Source organism: Oryctolagus cuniculus, chromosome Y, assembly GCF_051225735.1.
Source record: "Oryctolagus cuniculus isolate XC-2025 breed Fujian yellow rabbit chromosome Y, ASM5122573v1, whole genome shotgun sequence".
NCBI lineage: Eukaryota > Metazoa > Chordata > Mammalia > Lagomorpha > Leporidae > Oryctolagus > Oryctolagus cuniculus.
This window is the reverse complement of record NC_142889.1, coordinates 12,940,182-12,966,178: the sequence shown is the minus strand read 5'-3', so window position 1 is coordinate 12,966,178 and position 25,997 is coordinate 12,940,182. Positions and strand designations below refer to the sequence as shown.

The 25,997-nt window shown below is 39.9% G+C and overlaps 1 pseudogene; it reads right to left on the bottom strand.

Annotated features, from left to right (window-relative positions):
• Positions 1-21,058: 21,058 nt before the first annotated feature.
• LOC149119246 (acyl-protein thioesterase 1-like) lies at positions 21,059-24,993 on the bottom strand (annotated as a pseudogene).
• Positions 24,994-25,997: the final 1,004 nt, after the last annotated feature.

The window sequence follows — 25,997 nt, the reverse complement described above, 5'->3', positions numbered from 1 at the left end:
AGCCCCAAAACACATTATCTTAACCACTAGACCGAATACTCCTAATTGTGGTCAGAGAACATATCTTAAATGATTTCAGTTCGTCAAGGTTTATTCAGGTGATTTTATGATGTAGCAAACTGTTTTCTGTGGAAAATGTTGCCTGCACACTGAATGAAAGCCATATTCTCTTGATTAGTGTGGAATATACCAATTAATTTTGTTGTTTTACCATATTCAAATATTCCATATCCTTTTCAATCTGTTTCATAGTTTTGCCATCCATTTCTAAAAGAAGGATACTAGCAAATCCAAATGCTATTGTTGAAGACTCTGCTTATCCCTTTATCTCATTTTCCTAAAATGTTGAGCATTTCTGTAGGAGAAATATATATCTATATTTGTTATATTATTTAAATTGTTTGACATTTCTATTACTAAAAGATGACCCACTTTATCTTTAGTAACACTGTTTGTTTTAAAATTTTTCTGTCTATTATTGAGGTGGCCAGCCACTATAAATCTCCCTCTGTTACATTTTGGTATATCTTTGTTTCATCATTTAAATTTTCATCTCTTTTTATATGTTAAATTTTTCTTCTTCTGTATACAATATATTATTTGATAGCATTTATTTGAAGTCCACATGACAACTTTTGACTTTGGAATATTTATTTAAAAAGCGTAGTGACAGAAAAATGAAGAAGAGAAAGAGAGAGATACTTTTCATTTACTGTTTTAGTTCTCAAATATCCAAAAATTTTAGGGCTAGGCCATGCTGAAGCAAGAATCCAGGAACCACTTTCAGGTCTCCTGAAGGGAGATAGCCTTCAAACCATATTGGCCATAATACATTGCCTCCCAGGCACCTTAACATGAAGATGAATCAAAAGTGTAGAGCAACAGAAACTCAAACCATGCTCTATTTGAGATGCAGGCATCACAAACAGTGGCTTAACCCCAAAATTCCCACCCCAATCTTCACTTTTTAAAAACATTTTTTTTAACTGACAAATGACTACACATATTTGTAGGTAAGTACATTATTTTTTGATAAGCAAGATTATTTGTAAATCCAGTCAGCATACATAATTGATCTAATACTTCAAAAGAAAAATAAGTTTTAAAATCACTTAGAAAGCTACCTTTAGGAAAGTGATTTTCCTTAAACAATAACCAGACATAATCTAACCAGACACCAGCATAATTGGAAAAAGTTCCATAAACTGGAGGTGTGTGCTGTTTGCTGCTGCTCCACAGCAGGCTTACACCAAGAGTTGCACTATAAACTCTGAAAGAAAAAAGAACACCTGTATTTTTTCCTCTTGGCAGAAGAGAAAATAAATCTCAGTTATGAGATCAACCACAACATAATAAAAACCTGCACAAACTAGATCAAAATATTAATAACAGAATTCTGGTATGAATAACTTGAATGTTATTCTAGGACACTTACAAATGGAATCCTCCTGTTACTGTTTTCATTACCAGCTGGAGGGTTAGTTGACTTATGGTAGAATGAAGACTTATGCAAGGTATATTGCACAAAGCATTTTACTACAATGAAGACAAGTGCAGTCTAGTTAGAAAACCAGATGTAAATAGTATATGTCTATGACAAGACTCTCTACCACTTGTGAATGTAGAAGATTAATTTAAAATGTTGATACTACAATATATAAGTTCACATAGTGTATTCTATAGCTGCCAGGTTTACTTTTTTTAAAGAGAACTGTAAGATGCACTGTGGTTGAGACTTGGATCTTCACCCTTGTAAAAGTTCATGTTCTATCACCATGATGCATGGTCAGACTTAATAGCCCCAGTCACTAAATATTTGGATCAAGGTATAACCAGTTTTCTTGCAAATATAATTTTTAATCAATGCTATAACATTAATAGCTACAGTACAAGTCATTAATACACAGCAACATGCATCAAGAAAGCAAGAAATATCACCCATCTCTTCTGCATTTTAGGAATGTAACTCCTGAGCATTAGGGCTCACATCATTGAGATCTGTGAACATTTTTCATATTCATACTGAAAGATGTAATGTCATTTTACAGTGCAATATATTGTAAGAAATATATGCAATACATTATAAAAAAATTCTTACAAAAAGGTCACAAGTTAAACCAAAGTATTTTACAGAATACACTATAGAATCCCACAAAAACTGCCTTCACTACACCTTTCTCTCCCCACATACAGTGAACGAACTGGGTGATTCTGAATGTGATGACAACTCTCAGTGTGAATGCATACAAATTAGTATCTTTCAAGAAATCCACTAAGTGTGACTCAATAGCCTTCTGAAGTGCACCGATGACTGCATTCTGAAACTTCAAATTGGTCTCGAGAACTGGGCGATCTCCCTCATCAACCTTTGATAGTCAGCTTCCAGATGAAAGGTTTGGTTGATTTCTGCTAATGATGAATCTGCAAAAGTGCCAGGATCTGGGCCTGTATGTAATGAGGCTTATTTGCTCTACCAGTAGAGGGAGCACTTTTCCTTTAGTGGCCATCTGTTTATAGAAGGGAGAGGCTTTCCCTACATAAGACAGGTGCACCTACATAAGACATGTGCAGCTGGCTTACTTTGGGCTATTTTCTTTTACCTAACACTGTAGTCTGAGGTTGCTTCTCCAACTGTTGCACCAATTTTGCTTCCCAGGGAACATCTGCAGTTCCCAAGCAAAGAAGTAATGCTCTCTCAAGGAACAAATTGCTCTGTGCTCAAAATGTGATATTTTTTATTGTTTTGTTTTGTTTTGCCTTTTTATGAGTAATTTATTGGTACATTGGATTGTCGAATAATGACATTTACAAGGTAATTAATACCCTATTCATTGTCATTTATAGACACAATTCAAAGAATGCAATACTTCCCTGCCTTCCTCCTCCCATTCCTTTTCTTTTTTCCTTTATTTCTTTTGGAATTTTTGATATTCCATTTTACTTTTTCAAAGATTTATTTTATTTATTTGAAAGACAGAGTTACAGAGAGAGGTAGAGACAGAGAGAGAGAGGTCTTTCATCTTCTGGTTCACTCCCCAAATGGCCACAATGGCTGGAGATGCACCAATCCAAAGCCAGGAGCTTCTTCCAGGTCTCTCCCAAGGGTGCAGGGGCCCAAAGAGGCCATCCTCCATGGCTATCCCAGGCCACAGCAGAGAGTGGGATCAGAATTGGTGCCCACATAGGATGCCAGTGCTTCAAGCCAGGGCTTTAACCCACTGCTCCACTTTACAAAATAAAGAGTTCAACAAATAAAAAATAAAAACAGCATAGCTCATCAGGAATATAGACAAAGGCTACAAATAAAAATCAAATAAAATGATGTCCATTTCAATTATATACAGTAAATATTAAAATAATCACAGATCATTGCAACTGTAGTACATCATTCTTAACCATTGGTTTGTCTAAGATATAAAGTTTGACAAAATTATATTTGCAGTGATATTGATACAGGAGTGTCTTTTTGTTTTTGTTTTTTATTTTTAAATTTTAGCCACCACCAGCCTAGAACTGCTTCCTTTTAAAGTTTGGGTCTCATCAGTGCTGTGGCTCACTAGGCTAATCCTCCACCTGTGACACTGGTACTCCAGGTTCCAGTCCTGGTTGGGGCGCCAGTTCTGTCCTGGTTGCTCCTCTTCTAGTCCAGCTCTCTGCGGTGGCCTGGGAAGGCAGTGGAGGATGGCCCAAGTCCTTGGACCCTGCACCTGCATGGGAGACCAGGAGGAAGCACCTGGCTCCTGGCTTCAGATCGGCACAGTGGATGTAGCAGCCATTTGGGGGATGAACCAATGGAAGGAAGACCATTCTCTCTGTCTCTCTCTCTCACTAACTCTGCCTGTCAAAAAAAAAAAAAGTTTGGGTCTCTGCTGACAGATTTGGGATTCAAGAGGGTTCCATAACCTTGGCAGCTAATGTTAAGAACCTCGGGTGATCACTGATATCATACATGAGTGTTAACTGTTAAATTAGCAACAGGAGTCACTGTATACTTATTTCCCATGCAGGGCTTCTGTCCTCAATGAATTGTATTAAGAGAATTAACTATACAACTTGTTCTCAGCTTTTTGTGTGTGTGCAAATTATTGGAATCTTTACTTAGTACAGAGCTAGTCTTCTGTGTATAAAGTTAATTGAAAATTAATCTTAATGGAGAATGGGACTGGCAATGGGAGAGGGAGGAGTAGTTGAAGTGGAGTAGGGGTGGGAAGGTGGGTATGGTGGGAAGAATCACTATATTCCTAAAGTTGTAGTTATGAAATTTGTACCCATTAAATAAAAGGTTTCTTTGGGAAAAACAAAAGTTTGGGTCCTTGGTTTGCAAACTGAGGCATGCATCCAGACCAATAATAAAACAATCAACAGTCAGAAGAATGGTGTGAAGATGTATTTGGATAGATTTTTCCTAGGATTTATTATATAATTTATTTGAAAAGCAGAGTTGCAGCAAAGGAAGGAGGGAGGGTTCTCTCCTCAAATGGATGCAATGGTCACCATTGGACCTGGCCAAAGCTGTGAGCCTGGGAATACTTCCAGGTCTCTCATTTGGTGGCACTGTCCCAAGCACTTGGGCCATCCCCTGCTACCCACTCAGGCACATCAGCAGAGAGCTGGACCTGAAATGGAGTGGCCAGGACTTGGACCTGGACTCATGGAATGCCAATGTTGCATTCATTGATTTAACCAGCTGGGCCCAAATGCCAGGCCTTGAATTTCTTTTGTCATTTCATGCTGGGAGGTGACCACTGCCAGAGAGGATGGCAGTGTTTTCTGTCTAAGGCTACATGTCAGGAACAGGATAAGGAAACTCTCCAACATCAAGTAACAAAAGCTAAACAAGGGGCTCGGTATTGTGGTTCAGTTGGTTAAGCCACCACTATGTGAGTGCTTTTTTTCTTTCTAGTTTTAAGAACAAGGCAAAATTGGACTGCATGGGAAAGCAGTGGGAATATTCATCCCTTTGTTAATTGTTTTTTTTTTTTATCACAAATTGTGACATTTGAAGCCTTTGAATTTCCTTGTATTTCACCATCTTATTCATTTTAATTTGGCCTGTGGATTTCCACTTTATCTAGCCAAATTTTAACTTCCAAAAACTTAGTTTACTTTTAATTTGTTACTTATTCTGTTAGAGTCACTCTGCCTCCTATGGAATAATTGAGTTCATTTGACCATGGAAAATTGAAGCATTGTTATAATTAAAATCAAGTATAATAAGTGAATACCTTATTTTTTCTTCTCTTTTCTTTTTGTAATTTCCCCAAGATCATATGTTGTATTTTGTTTAAATTTAGGGCTATCCATAGCTACAATTGTAATTTGGGCCACACTATGGTTTTCACCCATGAAATTTTGAAAATAGGTGCATATTGGAAGTTGTGACAGTTAATTTTAATAAAGACTTATTTATTTTAAAGGCAGAGTTAGAGAGAGAGAGAGGGATGGATCAAGGGAATGAGGAAGAGAGAGAGACAGAGACAGAAAAAGATCTTCCATCTGCTACTTCATTGCTCAAATGGCTACAATGGCCCAGGTTGGGCGAGGCTGAAGCCAGGAACCACGAGCTTCATCTGGATCTCCAAAATGAATCCAGAGGCCCAAGATGTTGAGCCATCCTCTATTGCTTTCTCAGGCACATTACCAGGGAGCTGGATTGGAAGTAGAGCATCCAAGAGTTGAATCAGCATCCATATGGGATGATTGCATCATGGGCTCTGGCTTAACCCATTAAACCACAATGCTGGTCTCAAAAGTTAATTTAGACCCTGTTCCATGGAAACACCATAGTCCATCAGTGTCCTTTTAAATCTGCTTATTATATCATTAAGCATTATAATTTCTCCTTGGATCAAAGTATGGGCTTTTTAAAAATACACACATATACACAAGAATAATTTATTCATTTTTGTATTTTCTTTCCCTTTCTCTGATATCTAGATTTTAATGGACATATTTCTAGGGTTCTATTTTTTATTCATCTTATTTCTCTCCTTTTCTCACTTAGGCATTTGGGCACCTAAAATCACAGTTTTGAATTTTCATATTTCTTTGAATTTTTTTTTTGTGGAGCTTGTGGGTGGGTGCAATTTAAGCTGGTAGGGGTTGGGTATATTACTTTGCCAAAGTCACCATGACACATTAAAACAAATGGGATGGTTTAAATCACCAGAGATTGTTTCTCGCAGTCCTGCACATTGGAAGTTCAAGATCAAGGTGTCTGCAGGCTTGGTGACTTCTGCGACCTCACTCCCTGGCTTCCAGTCAGCCAGCAACTTACTGTGTGTTCACATGGTATTTACTCTGTCCATGTGAATCCCTGGTGGCTATCCTTATAAGGTCAGGTGTGCATCTGGATTAGGGCCTCACACTTGATATCATTTTCCTTCTGTTACATCTTTAAAGGTCCTGTCTCTAAAAACAATCCCATTGGGGGTTAAGGCTGCAAGATACTCACTTTTGGGAGAATCAGTTCAGCCCATTACAGTGAGAGGTCCCAGTGCTCTGCCTCAAGGAAGCCAGGTCTCAGGAGGGCTTAGTGTTTGAAATGAGGGTTAGGATTCCTCATAATATTATTTTCTACGCTGCCTCTCAAATGCACACACACACTTACAAACTCCTGTGTATGCATACAAAAAATATAAATGTCTAAATGTTGTATTCAGGTAAAATCAACTTAGTAACCAATAAAATTGAATATTAGAAAATATTAAAATGGATAAGAAATAGGAAAATGAGAACACAAGTAGTTATATAAGAGTATATATGATTCCGTCATTCATCGTTCCCAAAACACATGCATTATAGTATGAGAAACAAAACTAAAACTATTATTTACAGGAATACAGACAGGTTTACAAGAGGGATGTTGTCCTAATTATTTTATAAACTTTGAATTAATGTTAATCTGTTGGAAATTATGATTATATGACAAATAGGGAATATAAGTTCTGAGAGCGTATCAATCTATTATTATAGCAACAGGTTTAATACTTCCTTTGATCTTCGAGCAATATCTACTAAAGTAACTGCAGAGTGGTTCATTATGGATTTTTCAATTCCTTGCCAGTGTTATTTTAAAAATTTATTTTATTTATTTGAAAGAATTACAGAGAGGTAGAGGTAGAGAGAGAGGTCTTCCATCTGCTAGTTCACTCCCCAGATGGCCACAATGGCCAGAGCTGCTCTAATCTAAAGCCAGGAGCCAGGAGCATCTTCCCAGCCTCCCACATGGGTGCAGGGGCCCAAGGACTTGGGCCATCTTCTACTGCTTTCGCAGGCCACAGCAGAGAGCTGGATTGGAAGAGGAGCAGACAGGACTATAACTGACGTCCATATGGGATGCCCATGCTTCAGGCTAGGGCTTAAACCCATTGCACCACAGTGCCACCCCCCCTGCCAGTTTTGCATAATAACATTTTAAAAATCATGGATAGTTTTTTTAAAGATTTATTTATTTACTTTTAAGATAGAGTTCCAGAGAAGCAGAAGCAGAGAGAGAAAAAGAGAGAGAGATCATCCTTCCACTGGTTCACTCCCCAAATGGTCACCATTGCTAGGCTGAGCCAATCCAAAACCAGGAGCCTAGAGCTTCTTCTGGATCTCCCATGTGGGTACAAGGACCCATGCACTTTGACTGTCTTCTATTGCTTTTCCAGGTGCATTAGAAGAGAGCTGGATTGGAAGTGGAGCAGCCAGTACTCGAACCGGTGCCCATATGGGAGGCTGGCACTGCAGGCATGTGCTTTTAATTCTTGTACTTATTTTACAAATTTGGTGAAGTAGATATGATTATTACTAAACTTGTGAGAAAATGTTAAATTAATTCTTCTTTAAATATCTTGTAGAATTGAGTAGTGAAACCATCCAGTCCTGGGATTTTCTTTATTGGGAGAGTTTAATTACTGATTCAGTTTCTGTCTTGGTTATTGGTCTCTTAGATTTTCTGTCTTCATACTCAATTATGTTAGACTGCATGTGTACAGAAGTCTATGCATTTCTTCAGGGTTTCACAATTTATTGGCATGTAGCTCTTTGTAGTATTTCCCGATGATTCTTTTTATTTCTATGGTATCTATTGTTACATTTCCTTTTTCATTTCTGATTTTATTGATGTGGATATTTCCCTTCATTTTTCTTAGTTGGGTCAATGGCGTATCAATTTTATGTATTTTTTTTTTCAAAAAATCAGTTCCTCATTTCACTGATATTTTGTATTTTTGTTTCAATTTTGTGTATTTCTTCTCTAATACTAAGTATTTTTCCTTCTACTAATTTGGGGTTTGGTTCATTTTTTTCTAGGTCCTTGAGATGCATTGACAGCTCACTTATTTGGTGTCTTTCAATTTCTTATGTAGTTACCCATTGCTATAAATGTCCCTCTCAGCACTTCCTTTATTGTATCCCGTAAGTTTTGATATGATGTATTGTAGTGTTTCTTTCCAGAAATATTTAGATTTCTTCTATGACCTACTGTTCATTCAGGAGCATGTTGTTCAGTCTCGATTTGTCTGCATATGTCCTAGAAATTCTTGAATTGTTGATTTCCAGGTTCATTCCACTGTGGCCAGAGAAGATGCATGGTAGGATTTCAGTATGGTGTAGCATATGGTCTATGCTAGAGAAAGTTCCATGCACTGGTGAGAAGAATGTGTGTTCTGCTACTGTGAGATGAAAAGCTCTGTAGATATCTTTTAGGCCCATTTTGTCTGGTGATCTGTCCATTGCTAAAAGTGAAGTATTGATGTCCCCCATTACTATTGAATTGGAATCTATATCTCTATTTAGATCCCTTAACATTTCCTTTAAATATCCAGATGCCCTATAATTGGGTGAATATACACTTATGATAATGACATCTCCTTCTTGAATTAATGCTTTAATTATTACACATGCCCTTCTTTGTCTCTTTTTATAGTTTTTGTTGTAAAGTTTATTTTGTCTGATACCTGGAGAGCTACACCAGCCCTTTTTTGGTTTCCATTAGCACGGAATAACTTTTTCCATCCATCCTTTCTATTTCAGTCTACATGTATCTTTGTGGTAAGATGTGTTTCTTATAGGCAGCAAATAGATAGGTCTTATTTTTCAATCCATCTGGCCAGTCTGTATCTTTTAACTGGAGAGTTGAGGCCATTTACATTCAAGGTGACTATTGATAAGCAACAAATTAGCCCTGCCATTTTCCATAAATATTCCTATTGTTTATTTTGGATTTCCTTTGTACTTTTACTAATTTTTATGTCTTCACTTTCTTGTCATATTGATGACCCTGTATCTGTGTGCAGCACATCCTTAAGCATCCTTTATAAAGCTGGACAAGTGGTGTCAAATTTTTTCAATTTCTGTTTAACGGGGAAGGTCTTTACTTCACCTTCATTCATAAAAATTATTTGCATTGAGGAAGAAAATAAAAAGCAATGTGACCTCAAAAAAATATTGATGTGTTGTTGCATTTCTTTTGTGGGGAGTGTCAAGCTGTGTTCCTTATTCTTGTTTCTTGAATTGAATTTCTGCATATATTTTTAGGCATTTGTAGCTATACTTGTTGGTTTTTTCCTCTGATGGGTTTTATCTTTGAAGTATGCTTTGTGGCTTAGTGCAATGCTTGCACTTTCAGTGAATGCCCAGGGGTGTGTGCTGGGGGTGACCAGGGAGCTGTGGTCAATGTCCTAGCATGGTGCAAGTACCCAGGGTAAGTCCCATCTTGGGTGAGGTAGATCTCCTCTTGTTAACAGAAGGGAGTGAATGATCACCTCTGTTGGTGTGATCACAGCCTCATCTACTCTCCTCCAAGTTGATCAATGCTCAGGTGTTAGCCCCCAGTGGGCACAACACTTGTCTGCACTCACATATGAACCACAGAAATGAACTGCACAGCCCTTACTCCAAGCACGGGTCCCACTGCAGTGACCTGGCCCAGGTCACCATGTAGGTCTGAGTGTGTGGAGCCACACACAGTGATTTCTCAGAGGCCCAGATACATGCTATACCCTCTCATTTGCAGCCAGAGTGTCCTCACAGCCTCAGCACACAAGGAACCTGTAGTTGCTGGGTGCAGTGAGTCTGTTCCATCCCCCCAACCTGTCCAGTCCACAGAGAGGCAGACTTTTCCCTGAATCCACTGTCTGTTGAAGTTCAGGATAAGTGCCTTGAGCTCCAGAGCTTGTGGTATGTTAGGAGGCTTGGAGTTAATCACAGTCTCAAGTGGGTGTCCAGCTCCCTGTCAATTGTTACAGCCAGGCTCAAAGAAGGTGGGGACCTTGGAATTTTTCTTCTGCTAGAATTTCTGGATCACATGTGTACAGAAGAGTCACTCGCCAACTATTCCCATCTCCTTGCCACTGCCGTGAGTTGGGGTACTAAATTTATTTTTGAGATAGTAAAAATGTTCTAAACCTGGCATTCATTATGATTGCACATTTCTTAAATATCCTGAACTTTACACTTTCAATGATGAATAATATGGCAAGCTAATTATACTCATATATAATATACATTTTAGGACATTTATGACCTAATAATTTGTAAGCAAGTATATTTAATTATTTCATTTTTTGTGTGTGATACTAACACACTAATATTTCAGATCCCAGGCTACATAAAATATGACTTCCTTTATGTATAATACATTATAGATAGATAGATAGATATAGATAGATGGATATGGCTATGAATACATGAAAAATAGCTGCATCATGTAAACAATTAATAATGATGGTTAATGCAGGGGGCAGGTCTTCAATAGATTGTTGAGGAAGGTGATGTTAATCCCATCTGTGTTTCTAAAGAATGTATTTAAGTAATAGAGAGCTCAACAAGTTCAGACACCTGAGGTGCATAACTGTGTCTCTTCATTAGTAATTAGTAATCCCTTCATCCTAAGGGAATCCTTAGTTAGTGAATTCTATCTCTTGTCATTGTGCCCTTTATTTTTTGCTATAGGGACTATATCATTCATTCTTCTGCATTCAGTACAAATTAATTTTTAGTACTCCTCTTACTGACCAGGTACTCAAAATCAAGAACTCCAGTCATTACATGGAAGGTGTGACTATGATACAGAGAGAGGAAGTGAGTTGCAAAATGATCAGTCAATAGTTGAGTGTGGCCTTTCCACTTTCTCTGTTCAATGCAGATTGGAATCCACATCTCAAGTTGTAGAATGTCCTGCTGACAATGACAAGTGATCACTATTTCAGGAACAATAATTCTGTGAGCAGATATTAGGACCTATTACTCCATGATGGCATTCTATTTTTTTATCTCTGCAATCCATTTTCTATTTAAATAAGTGTGACCCTAAGACCTAAGCATTTAGGGTATCCAAAATTTGCTTCTTTGGTCTGAGGTGGAGGTACTTAAGGTGGAAATCTCAAAGCTTAAGTCTCTTAATTTGCAGAATGAAGTAACTGATAGGAAGTTGCAGCATCTAAAATGATGCAAGAATCTGAAGAGTACATTTCATACCCCTACCCATAGAGAAAATAAGTAATGGCTGTGAACCAAGGATTATCATCTCCATTACATTCCCACTGAAGTTCTCTTCAACTGTATCACAGCATCCATGCCCATTCTCAATAGGACAGGAGCAGAAGTAGCAGCATGAGCTCCATGAAACTCATAAATTCACCTCTTTGCCTTGTTTGTGGCAAAATCCAGCAAATAGATAACAATGTTTTGGTCAAGTTCTTTAAAAATATTAGTTTTGTTAGATATGTGGAGAGGAAAGCATGTGGACAGACGGTCAGCTGGATTTCAGATACTTCTGGATAAGCCAATATCAGAGTCAGCTTTTGAATTTGCACAATAATTTTTGAATGCATTTGCCTCATTTCCCAGGCACATTATGGAAATAAATGGACTAGACTAATGTCTCAACTGTGGGAAATTATCCATTGATAATTCACAAATTATTTCAGAAGATGAGATCAATCATCATTTTAAAAATTGAGAAAAGAGCTCCCAAAATAATGACATTTCTTCTTTAAGTGTTTTAAATTACAATAGAATCCCTGGTGTGTGGTACAGTGGGTTAAGCTGTGGCCTGCAATGTTGGCATCCCATATGGGCATATTTGAGTCTTGGTTACTCTTCCAATCCAGTTCCTGGATAATGTGCCTGGGAAAGCAATGGATGGTGGCCCAAGCTGGACCACCCTGGCCATTGCAGCAATTTCCACTATGAACCACTGGATGGAAGATTTTGTTCTCTCTCTCTCTCTCTCTCTCTCTCTCTCTCTCCCCTCCCCCTAAGTCCCCCTTTTTCTCTCTCTGCCTTTAAAATAAATAAAATAAACCTATGAAAATAATTAAAATAGAATGTGATATTTTCCTACTTAAATATCAGTAATGAGAAGATATGGGCTCCATAACCACCATACAATTATTGGAACCAAAGAAGATGACAAAATTAGTGACCATTACCAAACACTTCTCACATTTGAATTTCTCAATTAATAGAATGTGAATTTGTCAAATTAAGAATTTAATAAAAAATCAGAATTTCACAGGGGTGTCATATGTATAGAGATGAGTTCTCATGTATACCCTCTGTTCTCAAAGAATCTATCTATACAAGGAATATATGGATAACCCTTCTTGTTTCCTAATGGAGGTTTGAAAAATCCTGTGGAAAATGTAGCCATACCTTTCCATGATATTATCAATATAGAACCATGGGAAGGGGGAGGAGACAAGATGGCAGAATAGGAAGGGAGCACACTGATAGTCTGGGGAGAGACAGTTTAATAAAAGTGGAGATACTGCAGGTTCAAGGAAGAGTAGGGGAAGAAACAGCAGAAGAAACTCTTCCGGAACGAGTGATTCACAGTGGACCTGCGTGGAGAGCGTGGGAGCCCACAGTTCGGGACACCAGTGGCAGACTCAACACACCAGTGCTGGAATGCGAGGTGAGCCGAACCTCAATAGCCCGAGACACCGGTAGGCAAGCAGAAAGAGGAGACTAGAGGAACAACCCCAGGGGGAAAAGTTCACCAGGCTAACTAGAAGAGAGAGAGAGAGAGAGAGAGAGAGAGAGAGAGAGAGAGAAGTGACTGGTATGGACACAGGTTTCTCTCTCTCCACTCACCTCTCAAAGGCGAGCAAGACAAAGAGCAGGCGCCATCTTGGACATACGTCATAAGCAGAGTGACCTTAGGTCTGCACCGGCCCTGAGCCTAGCAGAAAAACCTGACTCTGGCCAGGGCGAATTAACAGGAGATTAGGACCTAGTAAATTTGTGGTGCTACTGAACTGAGACTGTGAAAAAAGGGACGGTGGGGGAGAGAACTCACGGAATTCACGTGAGCACTCTCCAGAGACGCTACAATTCCGTAATTTTGGCAACCCATTGGGAGACTGAAGGAGAATCTGAGCCTACTCTGAGGGCAGAACAGATTTCTGGCGTGGTCCTTGGGAAAGAGCTTCCAATCTTTGGCTCCTGAGGGTTTATCATTTGCCTGCTAACTACCTCCAACTTTGTTCAGCTGTGCAGAATTACTTCCCTTTTGAATCAAAAAAAGAAAGAAAGAGAGAGAGAGAGATCTACCACGCCTAACCTGGGAGTGTCACCTTTGGCACACCAAACAGAGCTCTCAGGCCACACCATCTCAAGCCTCTAAGGCTCCATCAAAAACAGACAGTCCACTTAATCTAGAGTCATAGTATAACAAGAAAAAGCACCACAGTGAAGCAACCAAATATCTCCAATATGCCAAATAACAACCGCAAAAACTGAGGTAATAAAAACAAGGAAGCCAGCATGATGCCCCCAAATGAAAAAAACACCCAAATTCAAGATTATAAAGATGATGAGATAGAAGAAATGCAAGAAGCAGATCTCAAAAAAATTGATAAGAACATTAAGAAGTTCTCAAAAACAAATTCTTGAACTACAGAAATCCTTAATGGACAAGATAGAAAATCTCTCTTGTGAAAATGAAATATTAAGGAGGAATCAAAATGAAACGAAACAACTAGTACAACAGGAAACTGTGATAGTGATGAGAAATCATAATGAAGTGAAGAATTCAATAGATCAAATGAAAAACACAATAGAGAGCCTTACAAACAGAATGGGTGAAGCAGAAGAGAGAATATCGGACATAGAAGACAGAGAACAGGAAAGGATACAGTCAGACCAAAGAAAAGAAGAGGAAATTAGAAATCTAAAACATATTGTCGGGAATCTTGAGGATACTATTAAAAAACCCAACATTCGGGTTCTAGGAGTTCCTGAAGACATGGAGAGGGAGAAAGGATTAGAAGGCCTTTTTGGTGAGATATTAGCAGAAAATTTCCCAGGTTTGGAGAAGGACAGAGAAATCCTAGAACAGGAAGCTCACAGAACCCCTAATAAACACGACCAAAAGAGATCCTCACCACGACACGTTGTAATTAAACTCTCCACAGTGAAACCTAAAGAAAAGATCCTAAAATGTGCAAGAGAGAAACATCAGATTACTCTCAGAGGATCTCCAATCAGACTCACAGCTGACTTCTCATCAGAAACTCTACAAGCTAGGAGGGAATGGCGAGATATAGCCCAGGTACTAAGAGAGAACAACTGCCAGCCCAGAATATTATATCCTGCAAAGCTATCATTTGTGAATGAAGGTGAAATAAAGACTTTTCATAGCAAACAGAAATTGAAAGAATTTGTTGCCACTCGTCCAGCCCTGCAAAAGATGCTTAAAGATGTGTTACACACAGAAACAAAGAAACACGGTCATCAATATGAAAGAAGGTAAAGGAAGGAAACCTCACAGCAAAAGATCACAGGGAATTCAAAGCATATATTAGAACTTGTCTTTGGCAAATGGCAGGGCAAAGTTACCACTTTTCATTAGTCACATTGAACGTGAATGGCCTGAACTGTCCAGTTAAAAGACACAGATTGGCTGATTGGGTTAAGGAACAAAACCCAACTATTTGCTGCTTACAAGAAACACATCTTTCCAACAAAGATCCATACAGACTGAAAGTGAAAGGCTGGAAAAAGATATACCATGCCAACAGAAAAGAAAAAAGAGTGGGCGTAGCCATCTTAATATTGGACAACATAAACTTTACCACAAAACTATTAAGAGAGACAAAGAGGGGCAATATATAATGATTAAGGGATCAATGCAACAAGAAGATATAACAATTATCAATGTATATGCACCTAACTACAGGGCACCGGTTTATCTAAAGATTTGTTAAGGGACTTAAAGGGAGACTTAGACCCTAATACTATAGTACAGGGGACTTCAATAATCCACTCTCAGAAATAGACAGATCATCCGGTCAGAAGATCAACAAGGATACAGTAGATTTAAACGACACTATAGCCCAAATGGATCTAACAGATATATACAGAACTTTCAATCCTGCAGCTAAAGATTTTGCATTCTTCTCAGCAGTACATGGAACCTTCTCTAGGATTGACCACATACTAGGCCCTAAAGCAAGTCTCAGCAAATTCAAAAGAATTAGAATCATACCATGCAGCTTCTCAGACCATAAAGGAATGAAGTTGGAAATTAGCAACTCAGGAATCCCTAGAGCATACGCAAACACATGGAGATTGAACAACATACTCCTGAATGAACAATGGGTCATAGAAGAAATCAAAAGAGAAATCAAAAACTTTCTGGAAGTAAATGAGGATAACAGCACAACATACCAAACATTATGGGACGCAGCAAAAGCAGTGTTAAGAAGAAAGTTTATATCAATAGGTGCCTACATCAAGAAATTGGAAAGGCACCAAATCGATGAGCTTTCAATTCACCTCAAGGATCTAGAAAACCTACAGCAAACCAGACCAAAATCTAGTAGGAGAAGAGAAATAATTAAAATCAGAGAAGAAATCAACAGGATTGAATCCAAAAAAATTGCAAAAAATCAACCAAATGAGGAGCTGTTTTTTTTGAAAAAATAAAATTGACACCCCATTGGCCCAACTAACTAAAAAAAGAAGAGAAAAGACCCAAATCAATAAAATCAGAGATGAAAAAGGAAACGTAACAACAGACACCACAGAAATAAAAAGAATCATCAGAAATTACTACAAGGACTTGTATGCCAGCAAACAGGGAAACCTATCAGAAATGGATAGATTCCTGGACACATGCAACCTACCTAAATTGAACCAGGAAGACATCGAAAACCTAAACAGACCCATAACTGAGACACAAATTGAAACAGTAATAAAGGCCTTCCCAACAAAGAAAAGCCCAGGACCAGATGGATTCACTGCTGAATTCTACCAGACATTTAAAGAACTAATCCTATTTCTTCTCAAACTATTCAGAACAATTGAAAAAGAGGGAGTCCTCCCAAATTCTTTCTATGAAGCCAGCATCACCTTAATTCGTAAGCCGGAAAAAGATGCAGCATTGAAAGAGAATTACAGACCAATATCTCTGATGAACATAGATGCAAAAATCCTCAATAAAATTCTCACCAATAGAATGCAACAACACATCAGAAAGATCATCCACCCAGACCAAGTGGGATTTATCCCTGGTATGCAGGGATGGTTTAATGTGTGCAAGACAATCAATGTGATACACCACATTAACAGACTGCAGAAGAAAAAACATATGATTATCTCAATAGATGCCGAGAAAGCATTTGATAAAATACAACACCCGTTCATGATGAAAACTCTAAGCAAACTGGGTTTAGAAGGAACATTCCTCAATACAATCAAAGCAATCTATGAAAAACCCACAGCCAACATCCTATTGAAAGGGGAAAAGTTGGAAGCATTTCCACTGAGATCTGGGACCAGACAGGGATTCCCACTCTCACCACTGCTATTCAATATAGTTCTGGAGGTTCTAGCCAGAGCTATTAGGCAAGAAAAAGACATTAAAGGGATTCAAATTGGGAAGGAAGAAGTCAAACTATCCCTCTTTGCAGATGATATGATTCTTTATTTAGGGGACCCAAAGAACTCTACTAAGAGATTATTGGAAATCATAGACGAGTTTGGCAAAGTAGCAGGGTATAAAATCAATGCACAAAAATCAACAGCCTTTGTATACACAGACAATGCCATGGCTGAGGAAGAACTTCTAAGATCAATCCCATTCACAATAGCTACAAAAACAATCAAATACCTTGGAATAAACTTAACCAAGGATGTTAAAGATCTCTACGATGAAAATTACAAAACCTTAAAGAAAGAAATAGAAGAGGATACCAAGAAACGGAAAAATCTTCCATGCTCATGGATTGGAAGAATCAATATCATCAAAATGTCCATTCTTCCAAAAGCAATTTATAGATTCAATGCAATACCAATCAAGATACCAAAGACCTTCTTCTCAGATCTGGAAAAAATGGTGCTGAAATTTGTATGGAGACACAGGAGACCTCGAATAGCTAAGGCAATCTTGTACAACAAAAACAAAGCCGGAGGCATCACAATACCAGATTTCAGGACATACTACAGGCAGTTGTAATCAAAACAGCATGGTACTGGTACAGAAATAGATGGATAGACCAATGGAACAGAATTGAAACACCAGAAATCAATCCAAACATCTGCAGCCAACTCATATTTGATCAAGGATCCAAAACCAATCCCTGGAGTAAGGACAGTCTATTCAATAAATGGTGCTGGGAAAATTGGATTTCCACGTGCAGAATCATGAAGCAAGACCCCTGCCTTTCACCTTACACAAAAATTCACTCAACATGGATTAAAGACTTAAATCTACAACCTGACACCATCAACTTATTAGAGAGCATTGGAAAAACCTTGCAAGATATAGGTACCGGCAATGACTTCTTGGAAAACACCCCAGAAGCACAGGCAGTCAAAGCCAAAATTAACATTTAGGATTGCATCAAATTGAGAAGTTTCTGTACTGCAAAAGAAACAGTCAGGAAAGTGAAGAGACAACCGACAGAATGGGAAAATATATTTGCAAACTATGCAACAGATAAAGGGTTGATAACCAGAATCTACAAAGAGATCAAGAAACTCCACAAAAACAAAACAAACAACCCACTTAAGAGATGGGCCAAGGACCTCAATAGACATTTTTCAAAAGAGGAAATCCAAATGGCCAACAGGCACATGAAAAAATGTTCAAGATCACTAGCAATCAGGGAAATGCAAATCAAAACCACAATGAGATTCCACCTCACCCAGTTAGAATGGCTCACATTCAGAAATCTACCAACAACAGATGCTGACGAGGATGTGGGGAAAAAGGGACACTAACCCACTGTTGGTGGGAATGCAAGCTGGTCAAGCCACTATGGAAGTCAGTCTGGAGATTCCTCAGAAACCTGAAGATAACCCTACCATTCAACCCAGCCATGCCACTCCTTGGAATTTACCCAAAGGAAATTAAATTGGCAAACAAAAAAGCGGTCTGCACCCTAATGTTTATTGCAGCTCAATTCACAATAGCTAAGACCTGGAACCAACCCAAATGCCCATCAACAGTAGACTGGATAAAGAAATTATGGGACATGTACTCTATAGAATACTATACAACAGTCAAAAACGACGAAACCCAGTCATTTGCAACAAGATTTTGGAATTTGGAGAACATCATGCTGAGTGAATTAAGCCAGTCCCAAAGGGACAAATATCATATGTTCTCCCTGATCGGCGACAACTAACTGAGCACCAAAGGGGAAACATGTTGAAGTGAAATGGACACTATGAGAAACAGTGACTTGATCAGCTCTTGTCCTGACGATTGATGTACAATGTAATACTTTATCCATTTTAGTATTTTCTTTTTTCTTCTAGTACCATTGGTTGAACTCTGTAATTAACACACAATTATTCTTAGGTGTTTAAATTTTAACTGAAAAGTGATCCGTGTTAGGAATTTGGAAAACATTATGTTGAGTGAAATAAGCCAATCCTAAAGGGACAAATACCACTTGTTCTCCTTGATAGGTGACAACTGAGCACCAAAAAGGAAACCTGTTAAAGTGAAATGAACACTATGAGAAACGGTGACTTGATCAGCCCTCACCTTGACTGTTGATGAGCAGCTTAATATGTTATCCCTCTTAGTATTTTTCTGTTTGTTCTACTTAATACTTTTGGTTGAGTACTGTAATCAATACACAATTATTCTTAAGTGCTGAAACTTAACTGAAAAGTGATCGCTGTTAAACATAAGAGTGGGAATAAGAGAGGGAAGAGATGTGCAATTCGGGACATGCTCAAGCTGACTTACCTCAACGGTAGAGTTAGAAACATACCAGGGGATTCCAATTCAATCCCATTGAGATGGCATGTACCAATGCCATCTCACTAGTCCCAGTGATCAATTTCTGTTCACAATTGATCGTAATGATAGGACTAAGAACCAAAGAGATCATATAAACAAGAATAGTGTCTGCAAATACTAGCTGATAGAATCAAAAAGGGAGAGAATGATCCAACATGGGAAGTGAGATACACAGCAGACCCATAGAATGGCAAATGTCCTAAACAGCAGTCTGGCCTCAGAATCAGCCCTTAAGGCATGCGGATCCGGCTGAAAAGCCCATGAGAGTATTTCAGGCATGGAAAGCCAAGACACTCTGGGAAAAAAAAAAAAAAAAAACCTAAATGAAAGATCCACGAGTGATATCCCAGTGGAAAGAATGGGTCATCAAAGAAGGAGGTACCTTTCTCTGAAGGGAGGAGAGAACTTCCACTTTGACCATGGCCTAGTCTAAATATGATCAGAGTCAGTGAACTCAGGGGGCTTGCATTGCTTTGGCAGCTCATGACAAGAGCCTAGGGTGATTACTGATGCCATAAACAAGAGTGTCAATTTGTTAAGTCAACAACAGGAGTCACTGTGCACTTACTCCTCATGTAGGATCTTTGTCCTTAGTGTGCTGTACATTGAGATTTAATGCGATAACTAGTACTTAAACAGTATTTTTCACTTTATGCTTCTGTGTGGGAACCAACTGTTGAAATCTTTACTTAATGTATGCTAAGCTGATCTTCTGTATATTAAGAGAATCGAAAATGAATCTTGATGTGAATGGAAGGGAGAGGGAGTGGATAAGGGGAGGGTTGCGGGTTGGAGGGACATTTTGGGGGGAAGCCATTGTAATCCATATTCTGTACTTTGGAAATTTATATTCATTAAATAAAAGTTAAAAAAAGTTGGTATTATTTATTTCAGAATATACTAGAATATGACCTAATTATTCTTTGAATTCTATACAGAAAAATAAAAACCCAGAATGACTTATTACCCGGATTGAAGATTGTAATCACTGAACAGGTCTAAGTTTACACTAATGTAAGGTTATTTGAAATATTATACAGAAAGTTTTAAGTAGTGATTATTTTCTCTTAAAGTGCAAATAGATTTTCAATACCATATGTTTATGATTCAAAATGTCAAATTATGGCATTATTGACAGTAGATTCTATAGCAGGAAAGCAGTATTTGGTCTGCTATGAAGGACAATGAGGAAAGAACATTGTTTTTTTCTTGACATCAGGGAAAAGTCTGGTCCCCAAAATAAAAGGGTCATTACTTCAAGAGAGCAATATTACTCCTTACTGACACATAAAAGCATTATCCATATTATTAGGAATAATGTAATTCCTTCTCCCTCTTATGTATTACAATCATTACACATGAGTGCATATATAAAAATACCACAGAGTGCATGGTGACTAAGTAACTTTGGAACAAATTTATAGACTAAGTCACACCATGAGAAAATTTCTTGTACCTTAACTGCTCATTGACAGCTACATAAATTTTCCTTAAGCATACTCTTAAATTTCAAATAATGTAATAAAAAACTGAAATACATTATTATTTTGCTAAATTCCAGTTAAGAAAAAGAAGCTAGCTACTTCACCTATATTAATAAAAGTATATTTTGGATCATATTTTACAAATACATTATAGAACAAATATAAATTTCCTATGAGGAGACATTATTTAGTCAGTGTCATAGGTGTGTAATTGTGAAACATTTTAACACTGCAAATAGAAGTTTCAAGGCTGAGCACAGGAAAAATATTACACTGTACAACAATGATACTGGTGTACTTCTACACGAGGCCTGTTAATAACTCAATCGGTTAGAGGTAGGATTCTATCAATGAATTGCTTGACATCCATCATTTCCTGCTGACAGGAACTGGGCCTCATGCCTTCATAGGTCTTAAAGGTTACATTGGCCAGATTTAGCTATGTGTTTAGTTTTTCCATAGTAAGAAAACCAAACATTAGTGGACCTAAGGTGTGGGGAGCAACTGGGAGCAACTCGGACTAGACTGTTACTGGAATTAAGACTTATTCTATGGCAAATGCCCAAAACAGCACTCCTGCCTCAGAATCAACCCTTGGGACATTCAGATCTGACTAAAAGGTCCATGAGAGTCTCGCAGGCATGGAAAGCCATGACACGGTGGCAAAAAACAATCTAAATGAAGGATCCTGGTGAACAACACTCCAGCAGAAGGATCAAGCCATCAAGGAGAGAGGCGCCTTTCTCTGAAGGGAGGAAGGAACCTCCACTGTGATATGGCCTTGACTAAACAAATTCAGAGTTGGTGAACCCAAGGGGCTTCCATAGCCTAGACAGCTCATAGCAAGAGTCTCTGGTGATTGCTGACATCATAAATAAGAGTGCCAATTGTTAAATCAACAACGGGAGTCACTGGGTTCATGCTCCCCACGCAGGATCTCTGTCCTTAATATGTTTATCTATGAAACTCAAAAACAACACTACTAGTCGAACAATACCCTATACCTGGTTTGGTTGTGTGAGTGCAACCTGTTGAAATCCCTGCTTAGTATATACTAAATTGATCTTCGGTATATGAAGGTAACCAAAAATGAAACATGATGAAGGGGGGGAGGGGAGAGGAAGTGGGTGAGGGGAGGGCCGGGAGGGAGGGAGGTTGGGGGGAAGCCACAACAATGCAAAAGATGCATTTTATATTCTACTTAAAAATATTGGTTGAGCTCTGTAATTAATACACAATTACTCTTAGGTGTTTAATTAATGCTATAACTAGTACTCAAATAGTATTTTACACTTTATGTTTCTGTGTGGGAGCAAAATGTGGTAATCTTTACTTAACATACACTAAATTGATCTTCTGTATATAAAGATAATTGAAAATTAATTGTGATGTGAAGGGGAAGGGGAGAGGGAGTGAGAGAGGGGAGCATTGTGGATGGGAGGGAACACGGTGGGGGAGGAGGCTATTGTGGTCCATAAGCTGTACTTTGGAAATTTATGCTCATTAAATAAATTAAAATAAATAAAATGTAAAACACTTTAAAAAAAAGACTTATTCTATGCATCTGCTCTCCCACAATATGGCGCTGGGAGAGGAGGAAACAGCTTCTACACAGCTGCCTCCAGTTCAACCGATAAACAGCAGGACCTGCTCCTGATTGGAGGAGAGCAGCGTACTCGGCATGTGGGAAGTGGACTATAAAGGAGGAGAGAGACAACATGCACCAGGAACATCTATCTGAAGGAACACCTGTGCAGCCCCTGAGAGAGCCAGCCAGCAGTGTGCCACTCCCCCATGGAAGTGGGGAAAGTGGCAGGGGGAACCGCCCTTCCACGGAGGTGGAAGGGACGGTAGCCAACCCGGGAAGAACCAGCAGCAAACCCTGGAAGGGCTGAGAGAACAAAAGAACAACGCAGGGTCCTGTGTTGCTCCTCCATGAAGACGGGGAGCGACATAATGGTGCCGTGACTCGGATAGGAAACCTAGGAGGGAAGAAACAGGAAGAAGTGGGAAAATACCGGAGAGAGAGACTAGCAAAGGGCCTAGGGAAAAGCCAGATGGAAAAGGTGCCAGAATAAGTTATCGAAAGCCTAGGCATAGACTCGGATACAGACTGTGGGAAAGAAGTTAGGATTGAAAGTGAAAGCAAGAAGAAACTTAGACTCAGATACGGACTGTGGGGAGAAGCCAGGAGAAATGAGGGAGGAATATTGTTGGAAGAAAAGTTAGGAAACATACCGGGTAGAGAAAAATGTTAGGGAAAATGAAGCCGTGGGTGCAAGCTGAAGCGGAGACGTAAGCTATCTTGGGATTCTTCAAGTCAGCCCGGGGAACAAGGGGCGAAAATCTGGAACCAGAGGCAGAAACGTAAGCCAGGTTGGAATCCGTCAGATTAGCCCGGGGAGCAAAAGACGGGAAGCCAAACCAAAAGGCGCAGACGTGAGCTAGGTTGAATTTGCCAGGTTAGCCCGGGGAACTTAGACTGAATACCGGTGGCGGAAATGTGAGCTAGGCTGTGTGACTTGCGGAGGCCGCCACGTGCAGAGAGAGCGCCCGGGGCACAAACGGGGAGAGCGCACGGGGCGCGAATAGAAGCTGGTAAGCCTCGCAGAGCAGGGAAGCCGCCCCAGGGCAGGCGCCGGGAAGCCGCACAGAGCCGGGAAGCTGCCGCGGGGGAGGCGCCGGGAAGCTGCCACGGGGGAGGTGCCGAGAAGCAGCCTCGGGGCGGGCACCGGGAAGCCGAGGGGATAAGAGAAACAGAAGTTTAGAAGTAAAATGAGAGAAATAGGAATGCTGGCAGAAAGAAGTAAAATAGGAGAAATAGGAATGCCCGGAGATGAAGAAATAGAGAAAAATAAGGCCTCCCCACAACATGGCAATGAGAGAGCTTGGATTCGGTCTGCCTGATTAGTAAGATGATAAGCACCTGTGGGCAGCTGCAGGTCACCGAAGACAGGCACGTTATCAACACCACTAAGTCTCCCCACAAGACGGCAATGAGAAGGCTTGGATTCGGTTTGCCTGATTGATAGGGCTTGTAAGCACCTGCAGGCAGTTCTAGCAGAGCAGAGCATGTGCTGCAGGGCACCGAACACAGGCATGCATCAGCGCCTAAAAACCTCCTCACAACATGGCGAAGAGAGGACCCGGATTCGGTTTGCCTGGTTGGTAGGGCTTGTAAGCACCTGTGGGCAACTCTAGCAAGCAGAGCAGAGTGTGTGCCGCGGGGCACCGAAGACAGGCGCATATCAACGCCAAAAAAATAAAAAGAAAGGGGGATCTGTGGGAGCAACTGGGAGCAACTCGGACTAGACTGTTACTGGAATTAAGACTTATTCTATGCATCTGCTCTCCCACAATATGGCGCTGGGAGAGGAGGAAACAGCTTCTACACAGCTGCCTCCAGTTCAACCGATAAACAGCAGGACCTGCTCCTGATTGGAGGAGAGCAGCGTACTCGGCATGTGGGAAGTGGACTATAAAGGAGGAGAGAGACAACATGCACCAGGAGCATCTATCTGAAGGAACACCTGTGCAGCCCCTGAGAGAGCCGGCTGGCGGTGTGCCGCTCCCCCGTGGAATTGGGGAAAGTGGCAGGGGGAACCGCCCTTCCACGGAGGTGGAAGGGATGGTAGCCAACCCGGGAAGAACCAGCAGCAAACCCGGGAAGGGCCAAGCAGACAAAAGAATAACGCAGGGTCCTGTGTCGTTCCTCCACGAAGAGGGGGAGCGACACTAAGGGTTGCAATCTCCATGGCACTGGAAAATAGAAATATCTCTATTAGCACCACTGACAGGATCCTTTGAAAATGAAGCCCAAAGTGAAAGCCAGAAACTGAGTGCTGTGACACCCTGAAGTTTCTACAGTATGGTAACAGCAGTATATAAAAATGAAACTGTTCCCTGAGAATATCCTTCCAAAATAATTCCGTTAGAAGGAATGCCACTTGTCACTGCTTGAGCTATCAAAGCCTTTACATTTTCTGTTGCCTGTTTAATTCCAGATTCATCCTCCTGTGAGCCTGGTTGAAGTCCAATATTATCAAACCAAGAAGGCATATCCCTGTTTATATGTAATGTAACAGGCATAACAGGCGTATGCAAGCTGATACATTTGGTATGTGAACTTGTGACACCTGAAAAGATTTCTGCCCATCCATGCCCAGTATCTCCCAATCCATGAAGGAAAATTACCACAGTGGCAGCCTTCCAGGCATAAGGCACTATGGCTCACAGTGGAGCAGACATGGTGTTACTGCATATACACAGACTAAGCTAGCAGTATTTCAGAAGTGGAAGGGAAGAAGAGTGTCTGGCCTCAGCCCAAGGGCCTGCCAGCAGTGTCTCCATAGCTCTACTTGGAATGTGCTCAGAGGTGTGGGTGCTAAGCCAGAGAATAGACTTTAAGACAGAAATTGTCAGGGCCAGTGCTGTGGCATAGCAGGTAAAGCCCCTGCCTGCAGTGGCGGCATCCCATATGGGTGTTGGTTCATGTTCTGGCTGCTCCACTTCTGATCCAGCTCTCTGCTATGGCCTGGGAAAGTAGTAGAAGACAGCCTCAAGTCCTTGAGCTCCTGCACCCACATGGGAGACCCAGAAGATGTTCCTGCTTCTGGCTTCAGATTGGCACAACTCCAGCATTTGCTGCCAATGGGGAGTGAACCAGCAGATGGAAGACCTCTCTCTCTGCCTCTCCTTCTCTCTCGGTGTAACTCTGACTTTTAAATAAATAAATTTTTAAAAAGGAGAAAGAAAATGTCAAAAGAGACAAACAAGGTCATTATGTAATAATGCAAAAAATTGATGCAATGAAGAAATAGTTTTGAAAAATAAATAAAGTTGATACATCTTTGGTTTAACTAAACAAAAAAGGGAGAAGACCAAAATTAACAAAATCAGAGATGAAAAAAGTGATGTTGGGACCAGTGCTGTGGCACAGCGGATAAAGATGCTGCCTGAAGTGCTGGAAACCCATAAGGGTGCTGGTTTGAGACCCAGACACTCCACTTATGATCAAGCTCTTCACTGTGGCCTGGGAAAGCAGTAGATGGTGGCCCAAGTCCTTGGGCCCCTCCATCTGCATGAGAGACTCATAAGAATCTCCTGGCTCCTGGCTTTGGATCAGCACAACTCCAGCCATTGCAGCCAATTGGGGAGTGAACCAGCGATGGAAGACATTTCTCTGTCTCTGCCTCTCCTTCTTTCTCTGTGTAATTCTGACTTTCAAATAAATTTAAAAATCTTTAAAAAAAGAAAAAAGA